The sequence below is a fragment of the Excalfactoria chinensis genome, chromosome 3 (assembly GCF_039878825.1).
Source record: "Excalfactoria chinensis isolate bCotChi1 chromosome 3, bCotChi1.hap2, whole genome shotgun sequence".
Lineage (NCBI taxonomy): Eukaryota > Metazoa > Chordata > Aves > Galliformes > Phasianidae > Excalfactoria > Excalfactoria chinensis.
In genome coordinates this window covers 19,369,232-19,388,769 of record NC_092827.1, presented here as the reverse complement: position 1 = coordinate 19,388,769, position 19,538 = coordinate 19,369,232, and positions in this window count along the sequence as shown.

Genomic DNA, 19,538 nt, shown 5'->3' with positions numbered 1-19,538 from the left:
CAATGACATATCTTTGCTTCATCCACATTTCCATGTCACACACCGCTTTGTCAGACTATTCCTCTGCTGCCATCTGCCCCAGAGCAATAAAATGTAGCAGAATATTAGTGGGAAGGTTCAGCCTCTACTGCCGTACCACCAACATCCACCTCTGACTTCACAGCCCAAAATAATGAAGTAGGAGACACTAAATTTGGAGCAGCAGAAATTCTTAAATGGAACAATTTTGCCATTAAATTAGATGACTTCAAAACACGTCATGAGCAAGCATGAACTTTATAAAAATATAAAAATATTCTTGAAGGAATAATTTCTAACTTTCATTTTGATGTCAAAGAAGTATAATTTTTTAGTTTTCCTATTTATAAAATAGTTCATTTTAATGCAGTGGTTGCATGTTTCAGAAAAATTTTGTGTGAATACAGCATATTAAAAAACATTGAATTAGAATGCTCTTTGGTACAGAGACTTTGTACTTCAGAATGCACATGCCATCAGCATTAATAAACATTTAATTTCTCTTGATTTCAATGTTCTGTTCCTGTTTCTTTATTGTATTTATTTTGTATTTTGATTTTTTTTTTTTTTTTAATCAGAGAAATGAGAAGACTTAATTTTGATGTATGAGTTTCCTTTGGTAGCAGAACTTCTTGCACAAATCTACCATAAACTGAGTATATTTTTTCTACGTTCTCAATAGACATTTGCAAAATCTCAATTTTATTTATCTACAGATAAACTGCTGAGACCATCTGGACTGAATATGATCAAAATTGTTATTCTAGGAGCCGGGGACCTGTTGTAAAGAACCAGTAGTTCTTTGGGACAGTTTTTCCTGTTACTTTATAAACTGCTAGAAGTAAAGGCATCAAACATTAGAAATTAGAGGGTAATACATCTTCTCCTTTATTCTGAGTACACATACTTTTATCCAGTTGCTGTTTTCTCTGGCCTTGAAATAAAAAATGCTTTGTGATAGCACTGATGAGGGAAAAAAAGAAAGACATTGGCTAATCCTAAAAAATAGTTAGGTTTCCTTCCAGAAGGACGTGCTTAATAAATTTTGATTCTAGATGCTTCCATAAACATCACTTTTCTTAGCTTTGATTTATAGTCTGAGGCAGTTGCTTAATGAGCCATTAAACTGGAACTGACTGTGTTGTCCAAAACTAAGAGAATACATATAGACTTTGATCATGAAAACATGCATCTTCAACCTTGATGTTTCATAAAAAACATATGGAACTATATGTGTGCATATGATGTATTAAAACTACATCATATTCATATTTATAATACACTGTATTCTACTTCATGCTCTTTTTATTCCAGTGGAAAATGAGAAAATATTTATGGAGCTAATGTGTTTTCTGTTATTTAATGCACCATTGGAAAGAATTTACGTTTAAAAAGTCACATTAATTAAAATAAAGGCTAAAACTGTTATTTGATATGACAGTGAAAAAAAAAATAATTTTTTTTTTGCTTTGCATTAAACAATACTTTTTTTTTTTTTTTTTTTTTTTTTTTTTTCTCACAGAAATGCTTCATGATGGCCAGAAATTGATTATTTTAACTTTCTTGTTTCCCCAAACAAAGACAAATCTTGTTTCATTTCAAGCTGAAGAGAATCACAGTATCACACAGTATCATAGTATCGTGCGAGTTGGAAGGGACCTTAGAGATCATCGAGTCCAACTCCCCGGATTCGAGCCCTCTGTGTAGCAAAGCAGCATTTCTGCCACTTACGCCACAGGGGGGATTCAAACCCCGGGCCTCTGGTGTTGCAAGCAGCAACTTATACCACTGCGCGACTGGAGGCACACAATCCATTTCCATTTCTCTCTCCCTTTCCCTGTTCCCTACCTAGATTTTTAAAACAAACAAACAAAAAAAAAAGCCACCCCACTAAATAGCTAAATAAATACATAAATAAATTGAGAAGATTGTGTTTTCCTTCCATCTCTAGCTTACATATATTTGTATATCAAAATATTTAAAAAATAATAAAATGTTTTTTTTCATGATATCTAATTACATATACTATCAGACTATGTGATTAAAGTCACATTAACAGAAAGTAGCATAGAGACCTAAGGTAGATGTGAACCTCTAAATATGTTCAGCAGATATGTGAGTACTCCACTCACCAGTCTGTTACAGGTGAGCTTCAGCCCCAGGAACCTTGGGGGACAGACCAAAGCAGAAGTCACCAAGGGCACCTCGAAAGCTCTTCACATCACCCTGCCTTAAAGATGTGAGTCTCATTGCTAAATATTTTCCTGTATGATGCATTGCACATCTGTGTATGATTGTCTGAGTGTCAGCACATGGAGTCAGGCTAGTCAGCTGGTGTAGCTGTAACTTCTTGGACATAGGTCCTTTCAACAGGGTGCTGTCCTTTAGGAACTAACTATTCCAGCACAGGTCCCCCACAAATCACATTTAATAGCAGGAGCCTTATCCTATCTGGGCCCCTCTTGGTTGTCTGTAGCTTCCTTCAGAGCATATCCATCTACTCCAGTTTGGTCTTTTCCACAGGCTGAGGGAGAAGTCTTGGCTCTGGGGCCTGATTCACTTCCTCCCATCCTTCTTCACTGACCTTGGAGCCGGCAGGTTTGTTTCCCTCACAATATTTCTTGCTCATCTCTTTCACAGCTGCAATGTGGCTTTTTTCCTTTCTTCCTTTCTTCCTTCCTTTCTTTCTTTCTTTCTTTCTTTCTTTCTTTCTTTCTTTCTTTCTTTCTTTCTTTCTTTCTTTCTTTCTTTCTTTCTTTCTTTCTTTCTTTCTTTCTTTCTTTCTTTCTTTCTTTCTTTCTTTCTTTCTTTCTTTCTTTCTTTCTTTCTTTCTTTCCTTCTTTCCTTCTTTCCTTCTTTCCTTCTTTCTTTCTTTCTTTCTTTCTTTCTTTCTTTCTTTCTTTCTTTCTTTCTTTCTTTCTTTCTTTCTTTCTTTCTTTCTTTCTTTCTTTCTTTCTTTCTTTCTTTCTTTCTTTCTTTCTTTCTTTCTTTCTTTCTTTCTTTCTTTCTTTCTTTCTTTCTTTCCTTCTTTCCTTCTTTCCTTCTTTCCTTCTTTCCTTCTTTCCTTCTTTCTTTCGTTCTTTCAAGAGGTGCCACCAGTTTTGCTCCTTGGATCAGCTTTGGTCAGCAAGGGGACATGTTGCTGGAGCTGAAAGTGACTGTGTCTGGTATGGGGTGGCCTTGTTTTCTTCTCATAGATAATGCCCCTGCAGACCCACGGCTACTGAAGTCTTACCATGGACACCCAATAAAGAGAGTGTGTGAGGCAAATGAAAGACCCAGAGATCCAGGGGCCAGTGAAAGGATACACTAAGGTCCCTGAGATCATTAGCCTTGTGTTTGTATTCCTGTGTGAGCTCGTGAATGTCATGAAGCTATGGCAGCCTTGGCAGGGGCAGTCTTGTCTCTATCATGCTACAAGATTCAGTAGTTCCTAATGTTTGCCTTCATTCTCTTCTTCTTTCTAATGCTACTGCTGGTTTTGATTTAGAACCACATTTATTTCAGAAGCAATTTCAGTATAACTGAGTATAACTGACCTTTTTCTTTCCAAGGCACATTTATGGATATATCTTCCATTCACGTTGTCCTGTTTTGTCATTACATATATATTCTAAGCACAACTGGAAATTGTGAATCTACTGCTTGACATCTTGCTCTGAAGGAAGGAGTATAATTTGCTCCACTGTACAAAATAGCAGTCGTTCCAGCTATCTTAAACACAGTTTACTTTAGTTGAAAATCACATTTTCCTTGCCAAGTCCCATTGTCACCAGTCATTTCCTGTCTTCCTTTATTTTTCAGAAGCCTTTGTTGAGTTTGTCCATTATCTTTTTCAAGCAGCCTTGCTCTACAGTTTTTTGCCTTCTCTCAGTTCTTACTTTTCCAGTAATCATTCCAAACTTGTAACCTTATAAGCCTGTTCCCACTGCAAATATATGGGAATGCTCTTTCCCTCTGCTTTTTCTTTTCATTCCCATTCCTATTCATTGTATAGTTCCTTATTTCAGATTTTTTACTACAACTGAAGGACTTTGGCTTTTGTTTTGTACATAATGTTCATTCTATAAAACTGAATTATATTTTTAAACTTTTAACTACTTTTTAACACTGGATATATAGAATACTTAATGATGTGAAATGAGTGGAATACGCTAACAGAGGATATTTAGGAATGACAGCCATCATTCAAGACAATGAAAACAGAAACCATCTAATTGATTAGTGATACGTTTTAATTTATATGCATTGATATCTAATATCATGGATAATAATACCTAGTTGATGTTTGTTGCTAGTGCAGATGTAAAATAACTTGCTGCTTTTATAGATTAATTCTTGGCAGAGATCAAGGACAGCTCATTAATACTGCTTAACAGAAGTCTCCCTATCTATTTCAGTGTTTACGTGAAGTATGAATATTTGTACTGGTAGTAGCTTCTTTAGAAAATATATTTTACATTGTTACTTTTTAAATGAAATTAAACTCATACAAGGACTCTAAATATGATGTTGTAAGAAAATAGACATACCCTACAAAGAAATAAACTACACTGTGCTTCAAAAGAAAAACATAGGATGTCAATTCCTTGACAACAACTTGATGAAATATTTTGAATATATTCCTTGAAAGATAATGGAAATTTTTTTATCTGAACAATTTTTATTTTAACCTGTGTCTAAATGTCACTTTATCAGTTTTCTGTCTACTGCAATTTTCTTGCATAAGCTCACATAGGTTTTATTTTACTTTGGATGTCATTTGACATTGATTTTTTTGGCAAGCCATAAATCTGCATGGAAACAATACTGAAATGCAGAATTGATGACATTTATTTTTCTAAGACATTTATAAGACTTTTAATTTTCCCTTCTCTTCCAATGTGACTTGTTTTATACTTCTCCAATCCCACCCTTGGCTTGGGACAGCTGGGACAGAGAGAGCAGAAGACATGAGATAATGATTTGTGCACTGTCATCTGAAATTTAAAGTATCCTCAGCTTTTGCTCTTCCATAAATCTTCTCTTTGGATTTTACTATTGGGTGGTACAATTGTTGTTCTAACATAAAATAGTATTCAGTGTCCAAGGTGATGAAGTAGCTTTCATTTTTCATCCATTTCTGTCAGGAAAAGATGGGCATATCAGGAAAGAAAAAAAAAAAAAAAAAGAAAAAGAAAAAGAAAAAGAAATGGCTTGTTATTCATTTCTAGGAATTTTAGTCTTTCTCTGAAGTAAATGCTTGAATTTGATTTTCTGAATCATACTCCCTAATTTTAGCATGAAGAGAAGATCTTTAATCCCATGGAAATACTATCCTTCAGAGTGAGATTACTAACAGCTAAGTTGAGAGATGAAGAGTGAGAACACAAATATGTTTGTGTGCATGAAATATAGCTGCTTTTGTAAAATATAATTAGAAAAAACAAACAATAAAAATTATACTGACTGCACTACAAGAATGTTTTCTCAATTAAAATTACTTTCTTATTTAAAAGATTGTTGAAAATAAAGAGCATATTCACTACGAGGAAAGTAAAACAATACCCTTTCCCTCAAATCTCCGTAAAGAAGAAAAAAAGTACTGTGAGACTCAAATGTGCAGATAGTTAATTCTACTCAAAAGCTCAGTGTGCTTTACAGAAAAGGAAACGTTTTTAAAAGGAAGATGTATTAATGCTCACTTTTTGCTTTAGTGCTCATAGATATTAAGCTGGAAAAAGCTCATCAGTAATTATCAAGTTCAGAAAATAAAGAGGAATGAAATGTTCTTGTTAAGCATAGAACTGGTGAAGGTACAACAGAGGTTTCTTGAAGAAAAATCAGGAATAAGATAGGAATTGAAATATCTCAGAAATGGATAAATACTACTGACTCAAAAATATGACTGAAAGAAATTAAGGGCAATATCACCACAGTTATACTGTAGCAAAACCTTTCTAGACTTAGTAAACATGAACTTGAAAATGGTACCTTCAGGATATACATATGCTAGCAAAAAATCAAGACTTATCAGCAAGCAGATAAGTTTAGTGATTTCATCATGAAGAAATTTCAATGTTTTTGAAAAAAAAATTCTAGATGTTTCTCTAAGCTGACTTCAGAAGCTGATAAATTATGTACCTAAGACTGGAGAAAGGCAGACAATATATATCTGAAGAAAAAAGTGAGGAGAAAAGGCACTAGGCAATTATAACCCAAACAAGATTTGTTATTAAAAGAATTGTGATGCAAACAATAAGATTAATTATTATTAAGCATTTGAACAATATCAGTGTGAGATGAATCTGAGGCAAGAAGAGACTTTGGTGAAGTCTAGGTAGACTACATCAACAGCGTTTCCCTCATTCAACAGATGGATCACTCAGTCATAGAAGGAGATCAGGTTGGTCAAGCAGGAGCTGCTTTTCATGAACCCATGCTGCCTGGGCCCAATGCCCTGGTTGTCCTGCATCTTAGGACAACCCTGAGACTTTTTTCCCTAATAACTGAAGTTTAATACTCAGAAAAGTAAAGAAAGCTTATATTATCCTGGGCTGCATTCAGCAAAATATTGCTAGCAAGTTGAAGGAGGCAATCCTTCTCCAGTGGTGAAGCCTCACCTGGAGTACTTTTTCCAGTTCAGGGCTCTCTGCTACAAGAGAGGCTTGGATGTGAGGGGATGAGTCCAGCAGTTTCGATAAAACATTTAAGGGAATGAAGCATCTGATTCTATGATTCTGTGAAAGGCTGAGAGAGCTGGCTCTGCTTAACATAGAGAGGAGAAGGTTCAGCATGAATGTTGTAAATGTATATCGGAAAGGTGGGTGCAAAACAAACAGAGCCAGGCTTCTTTCAGCAACATCCAGTGCCAGGAAAAGAGGCAGCAACTGGAAAAATGAAGCACAAACTGGAGACAAAATACTCCACCTAAGCATCAGGATGCAGTTTTTTACCATATGGTTGACTGTGCACTGGAGCAAATTGCCCAGAGTATTTCCTTCCTTGGTGATCTTCAAAAGCTGGGCAACCTGGACATACTCCATGTCCCTAGTTGAGCAGTGTTTGGAAAGATGGCTTCTCCTGGTCACTTCCAACATCAGCCATTCTGTCACTGTGTGATTCTGTGGTCTTTCTTTTTTGATTCTACTTGAATTTTATTATTATTAATGTTAAGGAATGAGATTTTCTTCCAAAATTTTGATATCATCTGAAGTACACAATCGTTATTAGATAGTTGACCTCAAGCTATATTGCTGGCATAAAGCAAATGAAAAAGCTGACACTCCAGTAGAAATACAGGTATTTTACTTCTTTCTATTTGATCTAGAAAAAATCAGACAATTTTTGGGAGGAGGCAGAAGTAGCTTTAAAATGCATTTTAATTTTGCTTTGGTTACATTATGATACCTCATAAGATGTGATGGGCATATTTTTTCAGATTGTGCTGTCTCTAAGTATGCTGAATGCAGTAGACCACGTTAGTCATAATCCATGTATATAAACTAGTGCCACTGTATTTCGCATGAATATCACAAGATTAACAGAATACTCCTCCATTCAGCAGCATGGGATTTTTGAGGATGTATAGTATGGCTCCAAGGAAAAGTACCTTCCAATTCTCCTACTTCAAGGTACTATGAACAGTAACAGAACAAGTTCTCTGAAAATTCAGGTGTACTCAGTTCAATCCATGTGTGGGGTAACTATACAAAATTTGAATATTATATTAATTATAAATTTACCTTGTTCTTCACAGAAATCATGAAGTTGAAATATACTGTACGAAATCCAAACACTGGGGAAAGCAAAGCTTTTAATTTACCAGCATACATCTCTTAAACCCAGAAGCAAGGCAAAATAGATAATAAAAGTAAAAGCTCTTCAATAACAAAAAGCAGATTAGGTGATGTTCATCAGATGATCCATAATTTGAGAAGATATTCAAGTAGTATTATTGACGTGTTACCCAAATCCTGCAGTTATTTCACCTCACAGTCATTTTTACCTCCAGTACTATTGGTGGATAGTAGGAAGAGTAAGTAAAAAAAGTTTATTTACATTGTAGTTTAAGATTGTTTTTCTTAGTCTGTTGAGGTGTTGATATAAGAAAATATCCCAGCATCTTACTTGGAATGTTCTTTACTAAATTGCCACATTACATTTATACAGCAGAGATTTAACTAATGCATTCCTTCAGTGCAATGAGAGTGTAAATGTCAACTAAGATATTATTTATAGAGAACTAATTAATGATTTTAAAACATTTCTCAGTAAGTCAGTGCATAATAATGACTTGATTAGATTTGCTAATATATTTCTTCATGTTCTCTCTGGAAAACTCCTGGATATTGGCAGTTTGTGAAAGTTGAGGTTATTCTAAAGCTTGGATATTATGACCTACAAAAAAGTAGTTACTGCAGCTGATGAACATGACCATTTGCCTACCTTTATGACAACTTAGAACTAAGACAAATTTTTTATGATTGTTTATTTATATGTCTCATACTACAGGTTTATGGACAAGATTATTTGTGAAACTATTAGCACCATTAGTAGAAAACTAGTTGGGAGATTATATTCATTGTTAATGGAAGATGTAAAAATACAACACAAACTGGAACACAGCAAATTCCATATGAACGTGAGAAAGAATTTTTTTACTGTGGGGTGGCAGAGCACTGAAACAGTGTCATGGGTTGCTTAGATTTACCTGTGCCCATGACAGGGGTCAGCCACCCTGTAGGGCCCCCGGTAAGGAAGGAAAAAGAGGAAAGATACAAAGAACAGTGGCAGCAATCTAAGGAGGAAAAATTTATTTAACTAAATATAATATCAGAATACAAGATAACACAATAATAGAATACGATTGAGGCTACTGAATCAAACAAGACAGAGAGAGAGAGTCCCTGAAAACCGAGAGGCCTACTGTGAACTCTAGGCGACACGACTGAAACACTTCCTACTCCCAAGAGTCTGAGAGAGAGAGCTCCAGCCTGGGAGCAAGATTATATATGTCCTTCTCCCGTGACTTATCTCTGGCCGCGACGTCCTCTGGGATATGTAGTTCTCCTCTGAGAGCTGAGTACTCAGTATGCCGCCTTTCCACGGGACTGGAGTATGAACCTTTTAATGATCCATACTGCACATGATGTTATGATGTGGAATATTGACAGCAACATTACAAAGCCATGACAAACAGGCTGCCCAGAGAGGTTGTGGAGCCTTCTTCTACAGAGATATTTAAACCCGCCTGTATGCTTTCCTTTGCAACCTACCGTGGAGCATCTTCTATAGCAGAGGGGGTTGAACTCGGTGATCTCCAGAGATCTAGATTATGGTTGGGGTATTTTTATTTTTTTTTAAATATATCTGACACCTGCAACTCCTTTACTAGTCCAGCACTCCATTTTAAATCCAAATAGACAACACGAGGTGTGGTTACCTAGGTAGGATATCATTATCATTAAAGCAAATTATACCCCACTATAAAGACTGTATTTCTTTAATGAATAGTAGCTGTTCTTCTGGCTTCATTCTGTGTTTAGGAGGATTTTGCCACTATTTTGTGTCTGTACTTTTGCAGAACTCTAATAAATTTCTTTCACTTCTCAACAGCCCTCATCCTGTGGTTTCCTGATAATATAACTGAAGTTTATTAAAACTGCACGTATAGATATAGATATTTCACTTGGATATAGATATAACAATTGGAGAAAATAATCAAAGCAGAAACAAAATATTAAGCCATTTAAGATTGCATTGGTTAGATTACCCATATGAAAGTATCAGAAAGATAAATCAGGTGAAGTGTCTGAATTAGTCTGTGAGAGGGAATTTTTTAAATGAAAACAAACATGCAGAAATCATTCTATAAAGTTCTTGTTGGTTTCAGTTCTTTCAAACCATTTCCTACCACCAAATTTCTTAAGCTCATTGGTGGGGGGGGTGGGGAGGGGGGGGGGGAAGAAAAGAAAAAAAAAAAAAAAAAAGAAAAAGCTTTTTAAAGTAATTGAATTAGAAGACTTTTAAATATTAAAAAGTAAGGGGATAATTTCTACTGGAATTCACTGGAATTTCAATTCAAATCCATTTGAGGTCAAGATCTCAATGCTCAGTTGTCTTTCAAAAGTTGCAAAACTGGTGAGCAATTAGTTAGTAATAGATAACGGGGAAACACATTCACACACACACAAGAAAAAAAATGTTTCAATTGGGCTGACACCTTTGGCACCTCAGGAATACATGAGGTATTTTTAATTCCCTTTCTGAATCCTTTCAGAGAAGAGAATTTGTCTGAGGTCAGAGAATGTGGAGAACGTTAATTATTCTGACCTCATATACTCTGAGTGCAAATTATCTCAGTGTTATCACTGAAATCATTATTATGGGGATCCATTTTGTAACAGTTAATTTACTGCAGCTAGAATTGTCCCTGGTATATATTTAAGGATAAAGTGATGTAAAATTTTTATTTGCAGAAAGTGTTGAATGTAAAATGTTTATTTGCAGAAAGTGTTGAATGTAAAATATGTGAAGATGGGAAAAGATGTTGTTATGAGAGTTTGATATAAACAGCATTGAAGATATTGTTTCAGGTGAAAATATAGAAGGGAAATTCAATGTGAAAAATGTATACTCTGAAGTGAAAAATAATGAATACATAAAGTGTATAAAATTTCAACAAAGACAAATAGTGAACTTTCATCATATATTAATCAGATTTGTCTTTTCTACACAGGTCAGAGTATGTATGTAAAATATGCACAGCTAGAGGATTATTTGAATGTGTCATTGATCATTTATAGTCATTAATAACGATATATGTAGTGTCATGAAATATAATTTTCAGTCAGAATGAGAATTTTCCATAATGAATTTTGTTGGGAAAATAAATAAATAAACAAATAAATAAATAATGTCAGTTTAGTTATTTGTAAAAGAGAAACGATGCATTTGTTCTATAGGACTTTGTTTTCTTTCAGGCCAGATTTTAAATTCTACCTCACAAATAAAATTAGAAGTAGGATTGATATATCTTAACACAGCCAGCAGAGCTTGAATATATGTTTTTGTCACACATTCATGCAGGGGTGGCCCTTTTCATGGAGTCAGTGATCACCATCCTGGCCAGTCTCTTGTAGCCCTCTGACCACTGAAGTTTTGCTTCCCCCCTATGTTAAGAATGGCCAGCACATTTTGTGCTGGCATAAAAAAAAACCAAAAACACCACAGTGCATCAGGACAGGAGACACACTATGCCTGTACAGGAACCCCCTGTGGATACAGGGATAACTATCACTGCATTTATGCTTCTACAAAAATAGGAAATAATATGCCTAGAAAACATTGAGTTATGGATTGACTGGAATAAGCTATATGCTCCACACACATGCACATATTCCAATAATGAGGCAACTAATAATTGCAATTTCTTCTTCATAAATGAAGAAAGTTATTTTACTTTGAGCTCAAAACCAGAGTGAAATAACAAGAATCTCTGATTCTTTTGCTGCAATTACCTCAAATATAGCTTTTCATTATAACAATTTTTCTATTCTGCTCATATATATATAACTATTCTTCTTCTTCTTATTATTATTATTATTCTTTATTTCTTCACTTCTCAATTTCCAGATACTGGGAAAAAATTTCAGACATTTCCTGCTCACATACATGTCAAACCAAGGCAGAAATACATTTTTTTTTTTTTATGATACTTTCCCCGGTGCTTCACACTGGCATTGTGCTATTGGATGCTGTTCTAGATCTTGAAGGTCTCAATGGTGTTCATATGACACAGTAGACTCAGATGTACAGCACCATTCCTGGAAATTAAGCACCAAAATGGGAGATAGTGCACTACTTAGTCTACAGATCCCTTTGTGGACACAGACTTTGATGAAATACTGTGGGTTTTTTACATAATGTGTCAGCTACTAGCTGACGTAGAAGAGTTAGGTAGAGAATTTTAGAAATCTATCAACAGCTTCAATTAGACACCTAAAACCAAGTTGTTTTTGAACATTAATGTAGGAAATTAATGAGAGAAAACAATTATTAAAAAAAAAAAAAAAAAAAAAAAAGATGAGTAATCTAGAATTCATCAAATATTTAGTGGGTAGTTTCTGGTGTATTTAATTCTGAAAATCTACAATTGCTATTTTACGAATGGCGGTGCTATAAAGGAAGATGCTTATTCTTCAGAGTGCAGTCTAGTTAAGTTTTCCTTGTATTTATGGTCACATCTCTCTGATACAGCACTGCATATATTGTGTGCCTTTTAATCATATAGCAGCCATCAAAGCAGGCTTTTTCCTTAGTAGATACATATTTCAGTTTCATTGTGTTTGCTCTTTAGAATTTCTTTATGCTTTTTACTCTTCTTTCTCTCCTCCTTCTTTTTATTTCCTTGTGAAAATTTCATTAAAATTCATCATCATTCCAGTAATGTACTTATCCTGCATTCCATATAATTAAGATGGTAAATAAACTTGGAGAAAAGAACGGCCTTGATGTTAACCAGTATTTATGGGACTAAACTTTACATTACGCAGACTGAGCAGATTGACATGTTTCAGTTGCTTCAGATGTGCTCTCAAACAAAAGAGTGAACCATGTCATATATAGGAAGCTGTTTGAATTCTCTCTTTATTCTCTGGATCTGCTATTAAGTAGAATATATTTAAAATGAAATGTCTGAATATGATTTAAGAATACTTTGTGAAATTCTGGTGTCATTGATGTCTCTGTTAAATCTGCTATGAGTTACAGCATCAGTAGACAAAGAAAGAGCAACTGATGCCATATACCTGGACTTGTGCAAAGCATTTAACACTTTCCCGTATGACATCCTAGTTATCAAATCAGAGAACAATAGACTTGATGGATGCATCACTCACTGGACAATGAATTGGCTGGATGCTTGCACTCAGAGACTTGCGGTCAACAGCCCAATATCCAAGTAGAGACCAGTGATGAGAGGTGCTCCTCAGAGATCAATGTCGGGACCAGTGATATTTAATAACCTTGTAGGTAACATGAACAGTGCGATTGAGTACACCCTCAGCAAGTATGCAGATGACACTAAGCCCAGTGGGGAAGCTGACACACTAAAGGGAAGGGATACCATCCAGAGGGACCTGGACAGGCTTGAGTTGAAGTTCAACAAGGCCAGGTGTAGGTTTCACACCTGGGTTGCTGCAAACCCAAGCACAGATGCAGGATGGGTGGAGAGTGGCTTGAGAACAGCCCTGAGGAGAAGGATTTGGGAATGTCATTTGGTGAAAGATTCAGTGTGAGCCTGCAATGTGTGCTTGCAGACACAAAGGTCAACTGTACCCTGGGTTGCATCAAGCGATGCATGACCAGCAGATGAGAGGAGATGATTTTTCCCCTCTACTCTGCTCTCATGAAACCGCATCTGGAGTACTGCAACCAGTTCTGGAGTCCACAATGCAAGAAGGGCATGGAGTTGTAGAAGCAGGTCCAGAGGAGGGCCACAAAGATATCAAAGGGCTGGAGCACCTCTTCTATGAGAACAGGCTAAGAGAGCTGCTGCTCTTTAGCCTGGAGAAGAGAAGCCTCCAAGGAAACCTTATAGCGGCCATCCAGTATATGAAGGGGTCCTACAGGAAAGCTGGGGAGGGACTTTTATAAGGACATATATTGACAGGATGAGGGGAAATTGCTTCAAATTGGAAGAGAGTAGTTTTAGACCAGATATTGGGAAAAAATTCTTTACTGTTAGACACTGAAACAAACTATTCTACACTTCTATTATTCTAGAATTTTTCTATCTTTGCTACAATGAATAGAATATTTTCACAAAAATATCTGGGAAATATAACTTCTATTTTTGTTTCACCAGCCAGTGCTTTAGAGGAGAAGATTTTGAAACCTATTTATCTCTGTAAAGCTTTGAGAAATGCCACAATATGAAATGCATGAAATTAAGTTATTACATATCTTAACAAACCTGCAGATAGACTTCTTTGAAGATTATTGCCACTTTAAGCTGGCAATTATTAAAATTCTGGTTGCTAGATACACATTTCTCATTGAAAACCTAAACACCATATCATTAAGTTGTCTCTTATGCCTTGCAATTGAAGTTAAATAAAAAATAACATAATCTTTGCAGTTTATGTGTTCCACTGTGAGAGCTGCTAGGTAACATGTAGGCATGTACGCCATGGAGGTGTTCTCCATACAGTTGCATAAGTAATCATAGTTTATTCCACACTGTTCTTAGTTAGGAGTAGTTTTAAATTAATTGTTCATCTCTACAAACAATATGTGTAGACATTTGAAAATATATTTTGAACAGGAACACTGTATATGTTTATATGTGCATTATCTGCCCTTTATTTTGTTGGGTAGTTTAAATTAGAGGAATGTAAGAACGCATGTCCTTAAGAATATCCTGTTATTAAATGTGCCTTTTCCTGTCTGGTACAGTTCAGTTCCTGGTATTCCTTCATCTATCTTTTATACCTTCAGTCAGAAAAAAAAAACATGACTCATGTAATGTTCACGTTCATTTTTGTCCCAAAACAATGATATTTAATTCAGGAAAAAAAACCAGTTCATTTCTTTCAAACAGTCTGTTTGTATCAGTAGAGTACATGAATATTCTTCGTCCAAAAATAACAAATATGATTCATTTTCCTTTCCTGCTAATAACTAGTCCAAAGCTGACAGAAAAAAATGTCATTGCATTTTGTGTACTGCATTGACTTACAAACAGTGAACAAATTGAAAGTAAATTCTGTTGTGACCGTTACATCTAAAGTCACTCTATCTAGGATAGTTGCTAAAAGCATTATTTTAAAGTATCTTTATTGTGAAAATATTTTAATCTGGTCAACACAGTGAAGAAACTGAACGCAACCAAAATTGGAATCAACAAAACCAAAAGTGGAATCAGAAGGTTTGTTCAGACAGTGGTTAGAGAAATGTTCCTAGGTGTTACACCTCATAGAATACATATCCATAAATTATGTATCCGAACTGAATTCCAAAGCAAAATATTCATTCAGTCGGAGTTGCTTTTAGAAGAAGACAGTGAGTGTAACACTGACAACTCAGTGGTCCAAGAATCTGGAGGAAACACTTGAGATATTTCTTAGGACAGAAAAAGCCTACTTACCTTTTCTCCTTAGCTATATTTGAGATAAAACAGATGAATGCCCTATCTATATCACAGAATGTGAGATTATACTCTACTTGTGAAGGAACAAGAATGTTCCATACAAACCTAAGGAAACTTGAGAGTTATAGAACACTGGAACAGGCTGCCCAAAGAAGTTGTGGAGTCTCCTCCTCTGGAGATATTTAAGACTCATTTGGATGCGTTTCTGTATAACCTGCCTTAGGGAATCTGCTTTACCTTTGTCTTGGACTCAATCTCCAGAGGTCCCTTCCAACCCCTAGAATTCTATCATTCTGTGAATAGTAAAGCAGACACATAGGTTTGTTAGATAAATAACACTAATTATGATGTATTTGACACATATAGCATATTCTGAATATGCTTTATGTTGCATTTGTCACATATAGCATATTCTGAATATGCTACAGAACAGACACAGGTAACTTAAAATTTTAATAAATGGTTTACAAGAAAAACTGAATTCCATATAAGACCATGTTTGTATGAATGGAGTCTGAGCTTAGCAGATTTTGCTTTTATATTTCAGTACTGATTATTTACCATTGCAAAACACAGAATATCATCTGCTTTTTATTATAACCCAATGTTATTCCTTATGTTTAAAATTTTTATACTGATTCTGACAAAGAACTTAATTTATTCTATATTTTTAACAATATACAGCATCCAAGTAATAAAATGTTTTTCTGTTTTATTCTTTCCACATCTGCTTGTAATTCTCAACACTATTGTTTTTGTCAGATTATGGTTTGTATTCAGATCTCATTGAGATTCTAGCAATAAACTTTTCCTGTATTTGCATATCTGAAATGGCTTTTTAAAGCATGATCATTAAATTCAAATTAAAGGCATTGATAAGAGAAAGAATTATACATGTAAAGTTGGTTTTGTCATACCATGACATCAGGTATCTGAAGTACACAAGTTATTTCAGGAATTATTATTGTATGAATGAATTTGTCTGTAATTAAAACTGGGGAGGAATACCAAGTAATATTGCTTAGAATAGCTGACACTTTTAATTTTGCTGCTGTGCATAGACAGTGAGAGAAGAGGGGATTTGGCACTCTTTTCATGCCCTCTTGTCCTTTATACAAGACTCCATAGCTCACTTCAGAAGGCCATTCAATTATGCAGGTATCCTTTCAGTAAATGTATTCTTAATATCTGAGCTGCTGGCTCCTGGGCAAAGAAAAATGTGTATCAAGTCATGAACTGACTTTCTGAATATAAGTAACAACTCCCAAAAAACAACTTAAGCATGCACAAGATTACAGATACTGGAAGATTTAAGGTAATACTTGTTTTTTTACTATTAGAGAGATCTTTTCAATTACTTAGTCATTTGGAGGCCACTTTCTAAAAGAAACCCCTAGTTACATTACAAAATCACATTATTTGTAATTAAAAATTTAATTGTGTCTGGTATTCAAGACCAACATGAATGTTCCAGTGTGTTTGCAAGGTTTAAAAGAAATTGGACTCACGTTAGGAAAAATGTGATTTGATAGTGATGAGAATTAGTTCAGGAACAGGAACTAGAACACTGACATTGCTACCTCATTAGTCTTATTATGAACTTGGTCTGAAGTGAAAGAAATTATTTTTTTCAAATTTTCACAAGAATCAAGAACCTGTGTGTTTCATTTTTTGGAGGCCTGAATAAACATCTCTGTGGCTGCTTACTTATGAGACAGGTTGAATAGATATGTGGAACAGTGGAAATTATGATTAAATATGTCTAATAAATTCTTTGGAAAACTGTTCTTAGATGCTCAGTATAATCCACCCCAAATTAGAGTGCATTTTTAATGTTATTCCTTTGTGTCTAAGTTCCTCATGTATATAAACACACATATTATTTAAGCATGTTTCTTACAAATACACTGCAGTAATCACAAAGAGTGATAACTTTATAAGAAAATAAAATTATTAATATTATTAGTTTTTACATAGTAGTAACAAAATCCTGGAAGGGGAGAGAAAAAATTAAGACCAATACATAGATCTCTTGATTTTTGTATTTCCTATCACAGAATCACAGGGGTTGGAAGGGGCCTCAGGAGAACACTGAGTACATCACCCCTGACAAAGCAGGTAAATAAATCAGCCATTGGCTACCCTACTAAGATAATAGAAGTGTTCCAAGTTCCCAATAAATATTTGTATAAAACCATTGTAAAGTCTCTACATTCATTATTTTTTAAATGTTAGACAAAATGGAAAGTGAAATGAGAAGATTTTTATTCGCTGTCATTCTATAAACCAGATCAGCTATAGGACTGTCATTGAAGAATTTGCATAATAGGAGTTAGTAAACATCATCAGTGCTTCAACAGCTATATAAGCAATTAAGGAGGAATTCTTTTTGCAAGATTTTCTTAAGATAAAAGTGTATCTTCTGCAAGAAATTGCAAAGAAGACATCTAAATGAAAGAGTGTTGGCAAAGCAGACCTGCATTTTGGATTTTAAGCATTTCTACTGTTATTTAGCATTTCTGGTGCAGCTTTAAGATGCCTTATAAATATTAAAAATGTTTCTTTCCAGACAAGTATTAAATATTAAGGACTTCATTAATTTTTTTCCAAGCCTCCCAGCTCTTCTTCAGATTAGTGACTTGGTGTTTATTTTGATCTTTCTATGCTCTGAAAGAGAACTCATAGACCAGGTATATCTGTGTCTCTATTTTTCATTAGAAGATGCAGATAAGTTGATATTGAATAGTACAATCCCTAATATAAAGACAGAAAAGTTACTTTATTCCTCTTGGCTGTGCTGAATGTCAAGGTATGGTGTTGTGTGTGCCTGCATGCAGACTAACAGAATCATCTGAAATGGATAGTGTTATGCCAATACAAAATATATAGCATTAGATAGTACTTTCATCATAAAACTATGGTTTTCTTGTCCTGCATCAGTCTTGAGTTACAACACACTGCTCTTTCTGCCTCCAAGCAAGGTGCAGTCAACCAAGTTCCAGTTAAAAATCTAGATATGTATAGCTCTAACCAGTGTCACTCTGTGCTGTCACTTTCCCTAGTAAAAAACATTGATGGGGAATATTGTTCTGAATAATAACATTTTATCAGATTTCATGTAATGTTTAATATACCAGAGTTTTGTTTTGTTTTGTTTTTGTTCTTGTTTTCTTGTTGTTGTTGTTGTTTGTTTGTTTTTTGATTATTGGGACTATAGAGCTTTTAGGAATGGATGTAAATAGGGGGATTTTGAGTCTGAAGAAAGAATATCTTGAAGGCCACCTATGAGTGAGCAGCATAGTTAATCATACTTTACATTCTTCACAGATTCTTCAGCTACAGATAAAAAGCAGATCAAACAATGAGTTTAGTCAGGCTTTCAGTTGAAATAATTTTACAATCCACTACAAAAAATGGTGAGTCTGATCCTTCATAGGTCTTATATAGCAAATCAGGACTGATTTCCACAAGGTTACAACTTTAGTCTAGTTAAACTTATTTCAAACCTGGGGTCACTGCAAATCTCTAAAAATAAAATTTAACTTGTGATATTTTTCAGAACTTCTGGAGAGTTTTAGCTGTCTATGCTTCTGTTAAACTCCTTCAGTTAGTTTGTTTGTTTCTTTTGTGGGTTACTTGGTGTTTGTTTTTTTTTCTTTTACAGATGTGAAGACCTCCTGAAATTACCAGTTTATTCCTTAGTCCTTTGTATGTGTTCTAGGTTGCTCTTCTGAAGTTTAATTTACAAACTTTGTTTAATAATGCTTAAAATGAGAGCATGCTAAGTGTCATTCCTTTTGAAGGCATAATCCAATTAATTAACTAGAGCATGAGAACTCTCCTTTTAATGCAACGTGTACAAGTTACAACATCTAACAAAGTTGTTAATCTGTGCTGCTTCATAAAGTCTTATGAATAAGATTACCCTGAGCTGGGACCTTGATTACAGAAAGATGCTACCTCATTTCCTTCAGTCATCTTGAAATTAAATCTGGACTAAGTTATGTTTACTTTAATAGACAGCAATAAATATACCACAGTCTCCTATGATAGTGAGCTGACTAGCAATTAGCTAAGGGACCAAAAAAAAATAGAACCCTTTTGTTTGAGTGTACTCAGTATTTCAGAACTTGACTCACTTTGGAAGACTGCCAATAGTGCAAACTTGCAATGAGGAGAGGATCCCTCACTGCAAACTTTCAACCCACAGTTGAAATAATGGGGTGGTAAATTAGTCAACAAGTTACAGTCCTCTTCTTTAAAATGTCATGGTATGATTTCATCTAGTAATGAGTGTTGGTGTTTTGGGCTTATTTATTTATTTTTTTATTTTATTGTCTGAAAAAGAAGAGAAACAGAAAATTATTTGATTACATTCTGCTGCTAA